Raw genomic sequence first — 20000 nt, 5'->3', positions numbered from 1 at the left:
CATATCATTAAACCTTAATAATTATAACAATAGCCTGAAAAGGGAGTGTATTTTAATCTTGCTAATAAAATCAATACATTTAAAATAATAGGAAGGCAAAAATATCCCAGTGTGCTAAAAATTGGGAGGATTGCCAGAAAAAGATTTAGTAGTCCTTCATCTTTCATGGCAGGGAATTAGAGAGCATTGTTTTATTTCTGTAGCTGATAATAAAAAATAAAAATTTAGTCAATGTAATTTAACAATGTAGATGTAATCATTCTTAGACAAGAACAATGAATTAGACCATACTCTTTTCAAACTAGCAAGCAGACAAGAAAGGAGAAAAAAACAAAATAAAGGATATATTTTCATAGGAAAAGTGCATATATATATACTTGATCCAAAACCAAACTTAAGATAAGGCAGTAAGTACAATCTCATTCTTCAAAGGCAGAATATATCCTGAAAACTTTTAATGAAAATAAAATAAGCAGAGAATAATGATCGACCATCCTTATGCTTTTTATCAGTATATCTCAATGCCCAAAAATGATAGAGCTTCTCTGCTAGTAGGAAAGTAACTGTAAACTAGACTCATATACTCTTACAGAAGATTATAAAGCTACTAAAAACATTCATCCCTGTCTAGTAACAGGATGTACATCCCTGTGAACTTATCTGTGATTTCACTGTGCATAAGATGCCATGGCCCTGAACACTGGTTTTAAGCAGGGAATATGCTTTGGAAACTACAACATGGATGGACATAACATTTTCCAGATCTGAATTAGAAGTTTTCTAGGCTGTTTCATAGCTTTGTTTGACATCAACCTTCCTTCCATTCCTGCCTTCTGCCAAAATAATGCCCCCCTTTGGCAGAGTTGCTATTGCAGTCTTGATCTCAAAACTAAAAGATATGGAGCCACCCTGGGCCAAGATGAGCCTTGTCGGGTCAAGCAAACGTGAAACTTATTCACAATTCTCATGTAATGTGAGCCAGACATAAAGGTGTGCAGCTCTGATTCACTGTGATGTGGAGCTTTATTATCAGAGCAAAACTGCAATTACAGACACTAAAAAGATTCTTACTCTCTGAGTAGGGAATCTCCTGCATTTTCTTTTCGGTATTCATTTCCCCATTGTTTTAATGCTAGCAAAGAAATTGTTATTTGGGAATTCCTCTTTATTCGAGGTCCATTCAAGCAATTAGAATAATAAAATGGACAAGTCTGAACTCCATATATGAGTGTAAGTATGTCATGAGGTGTTCAATATATTATCTTTCTCTTTTGACCACTGATTGGATCAGAGATTTGTATGTGAACCCTATCAGTCATAAGAAGGGAGACAAGCTTGATAGATTTTATTTTGTGAGGTAGTAACTAATGTGAAAAAGAACTTTCTCTGGACTGAAATTTAGGCAGCTGTAGGTTCAGATCCTTCAAGGGCCACCAGATAAAGACAGAGTCTTTAAAAGGGAACAAACATGAAAGTAATGCTGAGATGTGGCCAGAGACTGAGTGGTGACGATATTACTCAAACCTTCGATACAACTATCCTTCCAACACCTGGAGTTTTCTTGAGCTAATAAACCTCCTTTTATGATTAGGCCAATTTGAATTAGATTTTTAAATTCAAAACCAAAATAATGCGTATAGTTGTATCCTATTCACTTTTTTATCATCTGACCAAGTATTCCAAATAATTAAATGAATCAAGAAATCTGCAAAATTCAAATCTGACAAACTGAACACATTTCAGTGAAGCAAAGAACTTCATGGAAGTAGCTGTACATGTACTCTGTGAAGTGACTGATCTTGTAAAGGGGAAATAAAAGCTCTCAAGAAAGCTCCAAGTAGTATTACCTCAGAAATGTGTCACAGATAACAAATTATAAGAAATGAAAGGATATCAATAATTCTGAAACATTTTGCGTGCTTTATTTTTTTCTTTCTTTCTCCCATTAGTGAAAAAGGGAGAGCCAGTCAGAAATATTCAAACTGCCCACAAATATTTGTACAAGAATTAAACCACAGAATACATCATTTGAGTACTTCATGGGTTTTAAGAAAAGAAGATATATTTGCCCATGTTGCTAGAAGCTGAATATGTTACTAATATTAACAAAATTTTAAGATGAAATTGATACAATTCTAGGTATGGGAAACTCTATATTCATGTCGAGGTACAAGATCCCAACAATGAATGTAACTGTACTGTATCCCTAAAATGTACCAATAAACTCAATTAAAGCTGAAAAAAAAAATGAAGAAGCTCCCACACAAGAAATAGTTTAGAATTTTAGATAGTAAATATAATTTTCAATCAAAAATAATTTGTCAATATTTTTCAACACGTTATAAATTAAATTATAATGTCAATATTAAAAGTGAATGTGTAAAATTAGCAAGAAAGATAAGTCAGTTAAAAGAAGTTACTGTTCAAATGTATCATGTACGGGTAGGCAGCAGCTTCTGAACACAAAATTCATAAATGAAGTGGTTACTTTTTATAAAAACCTGAGAATTTATGTTTAGAATTCATTAGAAAGGAAGGGAAATACTACTTTTCATTACAAATCATTCTATATAAACATTTACATTTAGATTTTATGTTCACTCTTTTGTTTTTCATAATTGTAAATAAGTTGCCTAACTTCACTATTAAAGAGAAAAAGAGTTTTAATTAAATTAAAATTAAAATTTTGAAATATATACTACAAGCAAAACCTCAAACTACAAGGCAATCTTCTTAACTAATATAAAAACACTGAAGAATAGAAAACAACCCTGAAATCCAAAAACTCATCAGTAGGAAAGAAATAAACAATATGTTTTGAACATGTACAAAAGATTTGAAGAGACACTTTGCCAACAATGTACAGATGGCAAGAAAGGAAATGAAAAGATGGTTCAATATCACCATTCATTAGGGAAATTCAAATACCACCAAGGGCAGATGCTGTCATACACCTTCCAGAAAGTTTAAAAGTAAAAAGATTCAGTGTCAAATATTGTCAATGTTGTGGAGAAATTGGAACTCAAATATGCCTGAAGAAAATGTAAAATGTTGCACATATCTTAGAAAACAACTTGACATTAGCATAAAAAGTTACGTGCACCCTTACCATATAACCTATCCAAGGCTGTTACCCAAGAGTGAAAAGCATATGCTCAAATGAAAGGTTCATGCAATAATATTGTTAGCAGCTTTATACGTAGTCAAAAGCTAAAAACAAGATTTTTGGGGTTGACTCTGAGCCACTACATAGATCTGATTCTCGTGAAATAAACTTTGTGGTTAAAAAGAAAATAAGAAAAACAGAAAAAAAAATAATCACTTCTGGGCACTGGAAATTGTCCAAAGGACATACAGTAAGAAACATTTATTCAACAAAACCTACTAAATTTTAATAAGATAAATGAGCCTGAGAAACGCACGCACTGAAACATGCTCCATCTTTGGTTGAGTTCCAGTTCATCGTTGCAGAGCTTCTCACTGGGGAAGACGTGGCCAAATGACCAGGGGACTTAGCCCACCCCCCATGGTCTATACTGTCGCCTTAGAAGGAGAAAGGTATCGTTTTTCACCTTCCCAAGCTATATCTTGGACTGACTAAATTCTGAACAGGGAGACCCCCAAAACTGAAACTGGGAACTCCTTTTCTCTGTTCAACCCCCAAATATAGATGGGGACACCAATAAAGGAAGAAAGATAGAGAATAAAGGGGATCCATGTATTAAACAGTGTAGTCCTCGACTCAGATTGCTCATGGAGTAGAAAGTCCATACCGGTAGATATTAACAAAAAAGCCCAAGACTGTAGCCTTGAAAGAAAAAGGGAATTCACAGGAAAGTGGTCCCTTCTCATCTCCCCACCTCTGAAGAAATGTTTCAGACATTTTATCCAAGGAGAGAAGTCAGATGTAAGACTTGAGACCTATGGCTTTCTGCAAGTGCACTGACTTTACTAGGGTCAGAAGGTGGGAATGTCCAAGTTTAAGGACCATCTTGAAAACAGTAGGGATTTAGAAGGTGAAACTTGAAGTAAGTAATGAAGAGGTAGTTGGAAGTACTAACAACAACAAAGTAAAAATAGGTTAGTTAGCTTATCAGAGAGAACCAGGGGAATAAGTAGGTGAAATGAGCTTTCTTAATTTCAAACCAAACCTTAAATAATGGCTTCCAAAACTACCCCTGTAATGGGACCTGCATTTAATTGATCCAGACTATGGAACCATTTTTACCCCTCGGCATTATGACCAGTGGCAATTCCTGAAGTCTAACTGCTGGGTATGCTGCTAAAATAGTTTAGAGATTACAACAGAAAAGGCAAAAAAAGCCCTGCAAAAACACTGTCATCCATGGCCATCCCTGGGTGATTTGCAAGTGCAAAGTACAGTGACATGAGAGCTTTTGCAGGGAGTTCAGGGGAAATAGATTCATTAAAAGTCAACTGTGCAAGCAGAAGCACCTGAGTTCTATCCCCAGTACCAAAAAAAAAAAAAAAAGAAAAGAAAAAGAAAAAAGTTCAAGCACTAACCAAATAAGCAGGCAACGGCTTCACAAGTCTTAAGTAGGAGATCTCAGCATCCAGAGTTATTTCAATGCCTTGACTAAAATAGCCAGCTTTTAACAAAATAATATAGAACAGGCAAATAGACAAGAAAACATGATATATGCACAAGGGAAACCAAAAATATATAATAGAAACGAGCTACAAGAGGGACCATATGTTTCACTCAGCAAATACCTCAAAACTATTATGTGTTAAAGTCACTAGAGGAAGTCATTCTAAAAGACATAAAGGAAGGAGGGTTTTGCTTTGTTTTCTGGATGACAGTAAAATGGGATTGGATCATAACATATTTTAATTCAGGAGATGTCTTTAGAAACTGTACGTGTAGACAAGTACTCCAATATCTCATCATTAAAACTGTTGATATTTTAAAATCTTGTATCAGATTAACACTAAAACAGAATTAACTCTGCAGGCATACAGAAGCATTTTCAAATTCTCTATCCATCCTTGTAATTCTTCCTGATTTGAAGGCTATTCTACATGCAGAATGGTTTGATTGCTTGAACATCTGCAAAGAAGTACATAGTTCGTTTCTTTCTCACATTAGTGTTTATTAAACTTCAGCAGGCATCAAAACTCCTCTTTGTTTTATATTCAAAATAAATGATGTACAGCTACGTGCTGCATAGGAATGGTTCTGTTAGCAACAAACCGCATATGATGGTGATTCCATTCATATTGCCCAGTGATAACATAGCCATATTAGTTTGCCAAAAGTACACTGTATGAGTTTTGCAGAATAACAAAATCACCAAGGACACACTTCTCAGAACCCATCCTGTCATGAAACACTGCATAAATGTAGCAGAATATATAGAAAACTGGGGAAATGATTCTAGTGTGTTTTCTTTTTTTTTTTCTGGCTGTGATTTTTAAGTTACAATTGTAAATGCAATCGAAACTAAGCCAAAGACATCAATTCAGACAAATAGTAACTTCATTGCAATGGATGTAAGAAATAATTATGAGTTTAGTAAGGAGACTTTATGCCCTCATTAAGTTATCATCAAATATTTGAGGAAATTAGTAGGAAATAAAAAGATATAGCAAGAAATACACTAATCGAGGGAGATTTTATCTTGGTCTTTGTTAAAGATTATTAAATTGCAAGGAGTTGTTATGGAAACCCAAATATATGGAAAAACAAGCAATTTTATCATCTGCTGTGCTGGTAAAGAGAACAATAACAATGTACCATAGATTAGGTGGCTGAAACAACAGAAGTTAATTTTCTCAGAGTTCTGGAGGCTGAAAGTCTGAGATCTAGATGCAACAAGGTTGTGCTCTTGTGAAGCCTTCCTTCCTGACTTATATAGATGCCTACCTTCCTGCTGGGTCTCACAGGGTCTCTTCCCCGTGCACATGTGGAAAGATAGATCACTGCTATTACTTTCCGTTTTTATGAGGACAGCAGATTAAACTCTACACTTAGGATTTCATGACTTCTCTCTGGGCCCTATCTTGAAACAGTATCTTGGGATGTATGGCTTTTGAATTGGATGTGTGTGCGGGGGTCACTATTCGGTCAATAACAGTGATATAAGTCATAGTGTAGACAGCTGAGTTTCCAGGCTTTGGAGTGCTGGAGTCTCCTTCTAGGGGTGATTTCTCCATTCTTTCTTTTGGAACAAAGAATTGGATGAAAAAAAAGTATACGTGGTAGCGAAGTTTCATGTTATTAAAGGTACGAAAGAAATGGTAGCAGAGAGAAAAGCGGGACGCAGCACAAACTTGGGGCAAGTAAAAGTAACACAAAGGTAAAAATGAATAAAGATAGACACAGTGTGGGCTACTGTGAAGGGACAAAATTAGCCAGCACTTAGTGACGGCTGTCCTTTTGGTGTGTGTCCCATGCTGGATTCATGTCTAGGTCGTACTATCAATAACCTGGTCAAGTTCTTTTGAGAAGTCCGCATGCAGGACTCTGAGGCCTGTGTCCGAAATCTTGTCACACCTCCTTTCCCAGCTAGTTTAAGCCACATCCTGCTTTTCTGCCTCACTGGTATTTGTTTATAATGCATTTACTAGTATAAAATCTGTGGTTATTAGTCATTGAAGAATAATAATTTGATACTAATGAACCTATGTTTTGTCCATATATTGACTCTATTCAGAGAGTGGATATTTATATTGATTTGTTAGCTCTTACATGTATAATGATGGACATTATTTTGGGCTGAAGAGCATATCAAATTATTAAATACTAACAATTGCCACATAACGAGTTCTCCTCAAACCTCAAATGCACACCAATATAGAAAATACAAGTGGCTAATTCACAAATTGACTTAACATTGCATGGTAAGCTTTGATAGGCATTTTGTTAATAGTAATATAAACACTGAAAATCTTCACTATTTTCAAGTTATTCTGTGTGTGTCTGTGTGTGTGTGTGTGTGTGTGTGTAGATAGACGGCTAGATTATTCTGTTATTGAATAAACATGGATCCAGCCCTCCCCCATCTTCTTCAGTGCTCCTAGCAGAGGATAAAGCATAAGCAGGATGCTTAAAGTTTCTCACAGTGTAGAAGGTAATCAAAACCCAAAAAAGTAGCTTGGCGTGGTGGTGGCACGCCCCTGGAATCTCAGATCTTGGGAGGCTGAGGCAGGAGGACTGCTATGAGTTCAAGACCAGCCTGGGCTACATAGTGAGTTCCAGGTCAGTCTCAACTACATAGTGAGACCCTGTCTCAAAAAAAAAAAAAAGGAAGAAAGAAAGCAAAGATTAAACTATGAATCCATGAACACAGCTAAAGGAATGCAAGGGCTGCTACTGAATACAGCAGAGGTCACTTAGGTACCCTGATGAGATCTACCAATATTGGTAATGGGAAATGGTCCCCAATTTGAACGTTCAAGAATAAGGAGATATTGATCGGTACAGTGTTTCAAAATCCCGCTTATCTCAAACCCCTGTGTCTTTTTTCCCTCACTGAGTTTATTGGTACTGTGAGGCTTCTTATAAATAATGAATTTTTTAAGCCATGGAGCAACTGAATCCAATTCTTGAGGCTGAATATCTATAATTTGTATTTTTAAAAATCTCTCATCTGATTTCAAAGAACAGATGCTGCTGAAATATTGACATAGACACATGAGAAGTAAAGGGCATTCTTACTACAGAACGGAGCTGATAATTTTGGGGGAATTGCAATTGAATCAGAGGGGCCACCCCACATTCTACATAGTAGAATAAAGGCCTAAAAACTGGGTGCAAACCAAATATACCAGGTAAAGCACGAGCCACACGTAAATACTTGTGAAATGTATGACTAGATCTGTCCTTAGGGTTTTACAATTTTATACTTATCCCGAAGTTTATAGGAAACCCATGAAAGATTTCATGAAGGAGAGGGAAACGTGAGATTAGAAAATGTTACTCTAAAATGACAAAGAAACCCAGCCATTTTGTGGGTTTCTTGTCAGCTTTCTGGAGATATGACCTACTACCGTGAATGACAATTTCCCTAATGCTTAATGTTTTATGTAAAGTGCTTAAACTCAGCACCTGGGTATGAAGTGTACTGAACTCATTAGCAGAAGAAATGATGTAAACCTCACACAGAAAGTACCCACTGTCCTGATTTCTACCTTTTCTGAGAAACGTGACATAAACTACAGAGGAAATATAATCATTACATTTTCTGGCATTGTAATGAATAATTTAAACATATAAATGATACTCTGCATATTTTATTTTGTAATGGAATATATTAAAAAAAGAAAAACAGGACTCCTTCGTCCTCCAGGAATAATAAGTTGAAGAAGAAAATAGAAAAATAGAGATAGGGAAGGCAGAATTGAGAAGAGATAACCACAGTCCCCTTGAACCTTCAGCAGCTGGGACCCTGCCTGCACAGGTGTGGTGTGGAGGAGCACGTTGGAAACAATGAACTCAGTCATAACTTGGGATGACTTCCCCAGGGCTGGGCCATTTTAAAGATGCCTAAGGAGAGAAGTCCGAGAGACTGGATGCCCATAAGCAGTGTGACATTAATTCGGGAGTCACACATAAGTCGAGGGCTGAGGGAATTTAGAGTCCTGCCAACCCAACCTAATTAGTTCCAGGACGGCCACTGTCATCAACCCTTGATCAAACCCTTTGTTTCTGATTCTCTCCTTTAAACCCCAGTTCGCGGGATTCTTTTGGATTCCCTTTGCCTGTTCTCATTGTACCTAGTGTTCCTGCAGGTCAGTTTGTTCCATTTCTTCTTAATTGTTTCACTTCTGTATTCTAAATTTGGTGGCATGGGTTCAGTTCTTTTAGGTGTCAAACAAATATAGAATTGCTAGATAATCAGGTATAATAAATATAAAATGATGGAGAATGGTAGACTTCTAGCTATACGTCCTTTAGGAAAAAACAAGTTAAATTGTTCTCCTCATAGATATTTTTGATAAACAAATGTACATACAAGTCAAATATAATTGCTTTACACCTGCAGTGGTACCTCACTTCAGGAACTTGTTTCGCTCCACAGTTCTGGGGAAGATGGCTGCATTGTTGTTCATGCAAGGAAGATGGCCAGGGTTTGTTTGTCACCCTGTGCAGAGCTCAAAAGTGGGAGCAGAAGTTTGTGTTATAAATTGAATTGTTAGGGTTGTTCACAAACAAAAGTGTCCATGAACTGAGGTATAACTGTACTTATTTGTAGTCATTTATATTTTTGATTGTGTCTTTGTTTTATACCATAAATCCTGGCACAAAATTATTCAATAAATCTTGACCATGATTTTTAAAGACGAGTTAATAAATAGATGAGTTATTTCAGAATTCCACTGCTCCCCAATTTCTTGATTCTTCTATGGCCTATGGATAATTGATGGACTTGGAATTTTACTTAAGAATGAAGAAAGCATGAGGACTGGCATTTAAGTAGTTAGGGGTTTGGAACCTCAGATATACAGACTTCAATATTTGAGATTCTTAAATAGAAACAGTTTTTTTTTAAAAAAAATCATTTCTAGCCTTAAAAACTACATAAGAATTTTATCTCTGAAATAATTTTATTGATTAGTGCTTCTATGTTATATTTTTTTCTTTACTAATTAGGGTGTAACTTCTTAAGGTAATTTTAGAAATGTCAGCATTCTGTTCATATTTTAAATTCTCAAAAAGATTGGCATTTGGGGAGAAAAGCCAAAGTGTGGACACTAACCAATGTCTTGTGAGTTCATTTTATGTGTTTAAGAAGAAATTATAACTAAAAACAAATTGTGAAAAGTATTAAATTATAACTGGATACCATTACCTGCTGAATGTTTGGAACAGAGACCTCAGAGTCTTATAAGGGGAAAAAAGCAAATATTGGAGTTAATAGCTACACGACAAAACTTTTGAAAGTGAGAAAAATAGACTACTTATAAAATCAACAAAAAGTTTAAGGAAAAGAACTCTGAGTATTCCTCCCAATAACAGGAATTATTATTTTTGCCATAATTACATTTAATAACATCTTCTTAGACATTTCAAATAATTTCCTATCAGCAGGAACATGCATCCTACATCTTGGCAACACGAGGACCAGATGGAAACAACTAACCTCACATCGTTTTCTTTTCCTTTTTTATTATCTTGACTTTTATTTTGTGTCATCTAAGACAGTGAGCTCATGGTTGAGACAGAGAAATAGGAAGAATAGTGTGCTCTCCAGGTGTGTGGGGTCTGCTTGGATCGTTCTAAAGAGCAGCTGTGTGCAAAAGTCTGTCATCCACAGCTCTTCCTGCTGTTTTCTTAAAATGAAAACAGAGTTTACAAAAGAGTTCACATAGTCACCATAATTACTATACCAAAATTTACTACTAGACACTTTTTGATATCTTCCTAAATTTGTTGCAGTAACCAGAGGATTAAATATCTTGCAACACTTAAAAGACTTCTTGAATTCTTACTGCCTGAAAACTTGAATAAGTTCAGAAGTTCCAAGTCAGTATTACAAAATACAACCTAATCTGAAGCAATCAGAGCAGAAACAACAATTCTTAATAGCTGAAATCTTGGAAGTGGCCTATATGCCCATCAATAGATGAATAACTAAAACAAAAGTGGCATTTACACACATTGGAGTACTACTCTGTCATAAGGAAAGATAAAGTTGAGTCGTTTGTGGGAAAAATGGATGCACCTTGAGAACGCAATATTAAAAAAACACAATGTTAGCCGGGGATTTAGCTCAATGGTTCGGTGGCCTGCCTTGCAAGAGCAAGGACCCAAGTTCAATCCCCGGTACAAACAAAACAAATCAAAACAAACAATCAAAAAACCCACAATGTTAAGTGGAGTAAATCAGAAGCACATGCTTAAATATTGCATGTTTTTTTTTTCTTGTATGAAAAAATCAGAATATAAATTAAAAGCAAGATGAAAGACAGATAATAGGAAATAGGGAGATACTACAGATCTTTTATAAGTGGGAAGAGCACAAAGAAATGGAGAGAGGTAGAAGCAGAGGGTAAAAGGATGAAAAAAATTAAAACATATTACATGTACCAACTCCTCGTGAGTAATTTGCATACTGCATTAGGTACTGCAAGCTTGTATTAGTGAAAAAAAATTAAAACTGAAAAACAGCCAAAGTAAGACATAGGCATAAAATAATTTTTAAAATTATCTCCTCAATTTAAGTCCATATCAATTTTTCTTTATTAAAAAGTACATAATTTTATTACAGTATTATCACACTTTTGCTTCAACCCTGAAGCAATATTTAGGATAGAACTATTTTGATATATAAAGTCAAATAATTTTTTAAATTGTCCAAACCAGTCACACCAAAGATGCAATTTATTCAGATAGCTGACTAATAAAATATTTATCTAATGATGCAGAAGACTCTGACAGTCTTTACTTTCAAATGAGAGACTTAAATTCTTATCACAGACTTTGAAGAGACTCAATGCTACACCATGAATGCTGAAATGCGACAGCCATGGTTTATAGCTCTAAAATTTAAGCAAAGATTTAAGGAGCTCAAAATACTATATTTTCATGTAATAACTAGTGCAGTACAATTTCATACCTTTGAAAATTACCATGTCATTCTTTTTAGTGTAACATGCTCAGTTTAGAAGAAAAAAGCTGATGTCAGAGACAATGGAATACTGTTTAAAAGTATATCTTTTTTCTCTCTCCACAGGAAAAGTCATGGTTCTATTATGACTTGAATTGCAATGACAAAATTGGCGCGCGCGTGTGTGTGTGTGTGTCCACAGTGTATATTTTTTTACAGTCATAAGAAGAAGCATTTAATCGGTTTTTCATTGCAGATATATAAAGTACTTGCAGGATTTCTATTTTCACTCATATTTAGAATCTCTGTCTTTAATTTTTAGGAAATAAAGTTTGATGGTAATACTTTTAGTCATACAATAAAATATGGTCAGGATATAATGACTTGGGCAATAACTGATTATTAGATAAGATAGAGCCACATGAATGAATGTGAATGTTATTTTCAGATTTTTTGCACACTTCAGTATGTGCTAAATAAATATTTGATATATAAATACTCCAAGGAATTTAGGATGGTTTACTATTGTCATCATCAAAGGCAACTGTGCCCCTCAGTTTTGGTGAATCTCCTTCTTAAATTTAACTTGCAGGCAATAATTTGCTTCTCCTTCTCTGTGTTATATCACTGAACAGATTCTTAGAATATGTGTGCAAGCACACACACATGCAAACACACAAGCACACACATGCACAATCTCCAAAACATAAACTCTAAAAATAAATAAAATGAATTCTCAATATTTTTGATATTTGTGTTCCAGGTTGAATTTTAGCAGTGGATATATTTATTTAAAAGGTTGAAATATATATTGTACACACTCACAACCTGTATAAAGTAAAAAAGCTTAGGTCAAGATAGATAGATTAGATAGATATGCCTTTTTTTCAATAATGGAAGTGCCATTTGTGACACCTTAAAAATATCTAGATAAATCAAATGCATTTATTTTGCTCAATAATTAGAAATAATTGGGAAATGTCTACTAAAATAAAAAAATCACCTCAAAACTGTGCAGTTTAATATGCATAAACTTATCACATATTTACAGTTTGCTAGTATCAAAAGAATTAGCGAGGGTCAAGTTATACCCAATATTCCAAGAAAGCATGGATTATGGAATTCTACAGTCCTGATAGGTACAACATTGTATTGCTTTCATTGTTTAAGCTCTGTCCTTGAGGATTATTTTTCTTTTCTAGTCACTGACAGTGTTCAGTTTATAAATACTCCTCTTCTGGATTTGGCAGCCCTGCCTTGCTTAGGAAATATAGCTTGTTTGAGTGAGGTGAGAGTAATTATTGAACAAGATCTCCTGACCTCAAAATAATGAAAATATGTTGTGTGAATAGAAATGAAATGTTTTGTAGAGTAACAAAACTGAGAGCAAGAAACTACGATATTTACTCATTTTATTGAGTAAGCTTGCATATCATTATACCATTGTTTATGTTAGCAGTAAGAGTAAAAAGTCCATTAAAGTTACTGAACCAGCCTAAGACCACAAAGCTACTCATGGCAGACAGTACCAAAAGCTTACTGTCTTGGTTCACAAGAGTTCTGTCCATTAAAAAAAGCAGGATGACTCTTTACTATGGTCAGCTACCAAAACTTAAGTCTGTATTGCTCAGTAGTCACTAAATGCGTATTTTTCTGAGCCTCTTTTTCCCTTAGGCTAAGGATTAGGTAAATAAAAATAGAAGAGAATTTTGGTTAGCCTCAGAGAGGGACTGTATGGAAAGTAGGATGTGCTACTCAGTAGACATGGCCCAAATTCAATCAAGAGCTTTAACATACATAAATTCTCAAAGAAAAATACTAATTTCCAGTTATTGAACTAATGATTATTTTTCTATTTACTTTTACCTTCAACTAAAATTAGCTTGGTTTTCTTTTTTAAAGTATGTTTTCATTTTCTTGAATAAAATATTATATTTTGCTTCAGCAAAACAAGACAAAACAAAAAGATTTGCTTTAAAATGATCCAGTATAGATTATGTGTGGGATCATTGAGGAAAAAAAATTTTGGTGATAGATGTGTGTACATGTATTGTATCATTTTCTTTCCTGTTAGGCAATTTCAAAAGTTTTCATAGCAAGCAAAAATATTTTTGCATGTATTTCAGTGTCATTTGAGCTATTTTAACGAAATATGAAAAACCTATGGAATATGCACAGGTCAGGTAGCATCACATCTTTCTAAATTTCTGCCTCACAAAGAGTCCATTTTTCTCATTTGTGTCTTAAAATCCCAGGCAGCATAAACCCCTTCTTATTTGTGGCTTCTTAAATTTTCTACTTGCATGTCAGAGTTTCAGCTCTAGCGGGAAGATGTAATGCAAGTTCTATGTGTTTTCAAAATGATCATGAGGTGCAGAATGGTGCTGGAGATGAAAGCATTTTCTAAATTGTAAAAATTTAAAAAGATGTCAACCAGAATAGTTTTAATATTTATCATGATATTGAAGATCATGATGATTGCCCTAATTTATTTTCTTTTCATTGCTTCTCACACAGCCTTCTGTGCAATTAAGGGTTACTTAAACTGGTGTGGTCAATTTAAGTTCTTTGAAAGTTCCGTATTTGAATATATTTTATTATACCATGTCTAAAATGGAAAAACATTGAGTTATACATCAAGATACAGTGGGACTCATATAAACTCTCAACTCTTTTATTCTTTATACTCCCAAATGCTTTCGGCTAATTAGGTGAGAGACCCTCAATGAAAAAATATCATTTATATGAATGGAAAATTTGACATTGATTTTTCCTTTTATGATTTAATTCAGTTCTTGGGCTCAGAAGACCTGGTACTAATTTTTTATTAATTAATTAATTTTATTGGTACACTTAAGGTATGCAATGTAATGGCAGTCATCATTGGAAATTTTCACCTTTACATAATCTATCTTGGTTCTTATGTTTTCCCCATTTCCCTACCCTCTCTTCAACCCCTCCCTATCTACAAAGACTTTGTTTCCATTGTTTCTTTTTCTCATGTTAATTCCATTCCCATCTTTCTTTTCTCATACACCTCACAATTCCCCTTCCCCCTTGAACCTTTTCTTCCTATTTCACATTATCTATTATACCTTTTAGTCCTTATTTACACTTTTGATTTCTCACACTATAGAACTATTCAGTATTTACACATATGTGTCCTATTTATTTCACTTGAGTATCACATCAATGTGCATCCATTTAGCCATAAATGTCTCTAGTTTCTCATTCTTTATGAGTGAGTAGTACTCCATTTTATAAAAAGAAAGTAGTTTTTCTTTATCCAGTCACCTGTTGATGGGCAGCTGGGCTGCTTACAAGTTTAGCTATCGTTTAATTGTGCTGCTATGAACATGGGTGCACATATAGCACTGTGGTATGATTCTTTTAATTCTTTGGGGAAGACACCCAGCAGGGGGATAGCAGGGTTTAAATGGGACCTCCAATCCCAGTTCTCTGAGGTTTCTCCGTACTGATTTCCACAGTGGCTGCACCAGTCTACACTCCCACCAACAGTGGAGCAGGGCTCCTCTTTCCCCACATCCCCACCAGCCTTTTTCATTAGTTGGTTTCTTGTTAGCAGTCATTCTTTCTGTGGTGAGGTGAAATCTCAGTGTTGTTTGCATTTGTATCTTTTGAATCGCCAGTGATGTTGGACATTTTTCATATGTTTATTTGCTATTTCTAGTTCTTTGCATGAAAAATGTCTGTTCATTTTAGATGCCAAGTTTTGGGTTGGTTCTATTGGGTCTTTAAATTTGGGAGGTCTGATTTGTTAATGTTCTTTATATATTGTAGATAGTAGAACTTTGTCTGAGGAAGAGCTAGTGAAAAATTTTTCCCACATTGTGGGTTGTCTCTTCACACTTTTGGTTATTTCTCTTGCTGTGCAGAAGCTTTTTAATAAGAAGAGCTCTAACTCATTGATTGTTTGTGATAGGTCACACGCAACTGAGGTTTTGTTCATAAAATCTTTTCCTACACCATTGTCTTTAAGAGTTCTACCTAACCAATCTTCCAACTGGTTTAGTGTTTCTGTTTTAATATTTAGATCTTTAATCCATTTCAATTTTAGTTTAGTGTACAGTGAGAAATACAGGTCTGGTTTTAATCTTTGGCAAGTTGAAACCCAGTTTTTCCAGCACCATTTATTAAATAGGTTATCATTCCTCCAGTGAAGGTATTTGGCTCCTTTGTCAAAGATGAGGTAGCTGAGTGTGTCTGAACTTGTTTCTGCATCTCGTAATCTGTTCTACTGATCCTCAGGTCTGTTTTTTTTGCCAGTACCATGTTGTTTTAATCACAGTAGCTTTGTAGTATAGTTTCAAATCAGGGATTGTGATAACCGTACCTTGTCTTTATTGCCTAAAATTGCTTTTGCTAGTCTAGCCCTCCTCTTGTTCCAAATGAATTTTTGGATTTTTTTCTCAAGATCTGTGAAATGTGCTGCTGGGATTTCAATTGAGGCTGCATTGAATCTATATAGCATTTGTGGAAGTATGGCCATTTTCACTATGCTGATTCTTCCTGCCCAGGATCAAGGGATATCTTTCTATTTTATGACATCCTCTCCAACCCCCCTGTTTTTAGAGTGTTGTAGTTTTCAGAATAGAGGTTTTAAATTTATTTTGTTAGGTGGATTAATAGGTATTTAATTTTTTGGATGCTATTGTGAAAGGAATTATTTGTCCCACTTCTCTCTTAGTGAGTCTGTTTTTCATGTACAGGAAAGCTATTGCTTTCTGTGTGTTGATCTTGTAACCAGCTACTTTGCTGAATTTGAATATTAAGTCTAGAAGATCTATGGTGGAGTTCTTGGAGGTCTTCTAGAGTATCATGTCATCTGCAAATAATCACAATTTGACTTCTTCATTTCCTATCTTTATTACATTTATTTATTTCACTTGTCTAATGGGAGTGGCTAATGTTTCCAAAACTATACTGAACAGGAGTCATGATAGTGGACATCCTTGTCTTGTTCCTGATTTTAGTGTGAAGGATTTCAGTTTTTGACCATTTAGTGTGATATTGGCTGTAGGTTTTTCATTGATAGCTTTTATCGGATTGAGGTAGAGACCGTCTATTTCAATTTTTTGGAGGGTTTTTATCATAAATGTGTGTTGGATTTTATCAAATACAAGCTCTGCATCTATTGAGATTTTAATGTGGTTTTTGTCCTTGGCTTTAATAATGTACTATTTTATATTTATTTATATATGTATGTTGAATCATCCCTGCATCCCTGGGATGAATCCCACGTGATCAGGGTGTATGATCTTCTTAATGACTTCCTGCATTCTACTTGTGAGTATCTTATTAAAGATTTTTGCATCTATCTGCATTAGTGAGTTTGCCCTCTCTTCTGGTTGGGCCTTTCTCTGCTTTGGGGTTCAGGGTTATGCTTGCTTCCGAGAATGAATTTGGGAGTATTGCTTCCATTTCAATTTCAATGAAGAGTTTAAACAGGAGTGAGTGGCAGTAGTTCTTATCTAAATGTTTTGTAGAATTCAACAGTGAAGCCATCAGGATGGCTTCTTAGTTGGAAGTTTTCTTCCAACTTTTCTTAGTTAGTAACTTTTTAACTAAGTTTTCAATTTCACTGATTGATATTGGGTTGTTTAGAACTTTTAGGGCATCTTTGTTCATCTTTGGTAATTCAGACAAATCTAGGAATCTGTTCATTTTTTCTGTATTTTCCGTCTTATTGGCATATAGTTTCTCAAAGAAGGTATTGATGACACTCTGGATTTCTGCTGTTGTAATTTCACTCATTTCATTCCTAATTACATGGATTTGGGCCTTTTCTTTCCTTTTTTTGATAAGGTTGGCTACAGATTTGTTAATTTTGTTTATTCTTTCAAAGAACTAACTCTTCGCTTCATTAAATTTTTGTATTGTTCTCTTAGTCTCCATTGTATTAATTTTTGCCCTGATCTTTATAATTTCCTTCCTTATATAAGTTTTGGGTTTGACTTGCTCTTCTTTTTCTAGAAGGTTGAGGTTCAGCATCCAGTTATGTAATTGAGTTCTCTCTGTTTTCTTAATATGAGTACTCACTGCTGTGAATTCCTTTCCTATGGCTGCTTTTATTGTGGCACATAGATTCTGATATGTCGTATTGCCATTGTCATTTAACTGTACGAACTGTCTGATTTCTTCTTTAATTTCCACTGTGACCCATTTGTTATTCAGAAGTATGTTGCTCAATTTCCATGTGTTTATGAAATTCTTGTGGTTTCTTTTGCTATCGATCTCCAATTGCATCACACTATGATGGTCTGATATATACAGGGATAGCTTCAATTCCTTTGCACTTACTTAAATATGTTTTATGAGTGAGTGTGTGGTCTATTTTGGAGAACTATCCATGTGCAACTGAAAAGAATGTGTATTATGATTTTGTGGGGTGCAACACTCTATAAGCATCTGTTAAGTTCATTTGTTCAGAAATTTGATAGAGTTCTACTATTTCATTGTTTATTTTTTTGTCTGGTTGATTCATCTAGTTGTGACAGTGGGGTATTTAAGTCTCCCACTACTATTGTATTAGTGCTTATATGATTTTTCATGTCTGTTAGTATTTGTTTTATATAGTTGGGGATACTTGTGTTTGGTGCACATATATTTAAGATCGTCACCTCTTTCTCTTGGATTGCTCCCTTTACAAGCATGTAATGGCCTTCTTTGCGTCTCTTAATCAGTGTTGGTTTGAAATTGAAATCCACTTGCTCTGCCAAGAGGATAGCTACTCCTGTTTGTTTGTTTGTTTGTTTTTAGTTCCTGTCACATGGAGCAATGTTTTACATCCTTTAACTTTCAGTTTATGAGTTTCTTTTTGAATTAAGTGTGTTTATTGTTTGCAGCATATTGTTGGACCTTGCTTCTTGACCCATCCTGCCAGTCTTGCCTTCCTGGGGTTATGATCCTCATTGTCTTTTCCTAGGATATTGTTTAAAATATATTGGAGTGCTGGTTTAGTATTCATGAAGTTCCTAAAATGCTCTTTGTTATGAAAGTTTCCTATTTATCCATCAGTTTTCAAAGATAGTTTTGCAGGGTTCATCAGTCTGGGTTGGAGGTTGTTTTCCCTTAGGGCTTGAAATATGTCACTCCATGCTCTTCTTGCCTTGTGGGTTTGTGTTGAGAAGTCTTCTGTCATTCTGATGGGCTTTCCTTTGTATGTGATTTGTTTCTTTTCTCTAACTGCTTATAGAATTTTGTTCTGTTGGGTTTCTGGAATCTTAACTATTACATTCCTACGTGTAGATTTTTGTTGAACATGGCTAGTTGGAGTCCTATAAGACTCACTTATCTGTATGCCAGGTTCTTTTCCCCGCTATTTGAGAATTTTCTGCCATTACTTCTGTGAGCAGTTATTTTTATGTCATCTGCATCCTCTCCTGTTTCTTCATTGACTCCAATCAGTTTTATGTTATTCTTCTTCGAATCTTCTAGTAGCTGCTGGATTGATCTTTCATGGCCCCTTACTATTTTTAAGAGACTTTTCTTTTCCTGGTCACTAAATGCAATCCTATCTTCTATATTTGAAATTTTGTCCTGGCATTGGCTTGTTCTTCTGTGTAAACTTGCAGTGGAGTTTTTTTATCTCTTGGAAATCTGTTTGCATCTGTTTTATGGATTCCATTTGTTTCTTATGCTGGGATTCCATCATGTTTCTCAACTCTTTTTTTTTTTTATCCGTGTCCTCTCTAGATTTATGAATCATGTCTTGTATTATGGGCACAATCTCTGCTGTTATCTGAGAAATTATTTCTGATTTCATTTTTTCCAAGTTGTCTTTCACTGCCAGTTCAGGGAGTCCAAGAGGTTGAGTATCAGATTGTTCCATCTCATTTCCTTTTGGGGTTGCCTTAGGTGATCTGGAAGTCTGATTTTGCACTTATTTCTCTGTCTTCTCATTTCAACAGATGCAGCCTGCTGTGCCTTTATTGAGAGAATTTTTTGCTCATCCAGTGGTCTTCAATTCTCAGCAGGCCACCAAGGAGCCTTTACTTTGTTGCTGCCCAGTACACCAATTCCTGAATAGTGTCCTGAATAGAATAGTGGCCTTTTATATCCCTGAGCTGACCTGTCTGGCTGAGCAGGCTTCTAGTTAGGTCCTGTGCACACTTGGGATGGTATCTACGTGTGCCTTTTGCTAGGGCCCTTATGTAGCTCTTGTCTGGCTGGGCCTTTAGCAGGGGCCTGTGTATCCCAGTTCTTCTTATCTGTGTAGGCTTCTGGCTAGGGTCTTCAGGCTCTTATCAGTGGTATCAGGGTGAGTCTCTGGCTGTTGCTTGTGTGTCTGTGTTGTTCTTTTCTAGGAGGGCCCTTGACTGTGGCCCATGGTATGGTGGAACTCTGATGATGCTTGCATTCTTGTGCAGCTCTTTCAAGGTAGGCTGTGGCTTGAGCAAGTGTGCC

Source organism: Fukomys damarensis, unplaced genomic scaffold (genome assembly GCF_012274545.1).
Source record: "Fukomys damarensis isolate Sample0158 unplaced genomic scaffold, DMR_v1.0_HiC HiC_scaffold_15, whole genome shotgun sequence".
Lineage (NCBI taxonomy): Eukaryota > Metazoa > Chordata > Mammalia > Rodentia > Bathyergidae > Fukomys > Fukomys damarensis.
The sequence above is the reverse complement of the archived record's forward strand: the minus strand, read 5'-3'. Positions refer to the sequence as shown.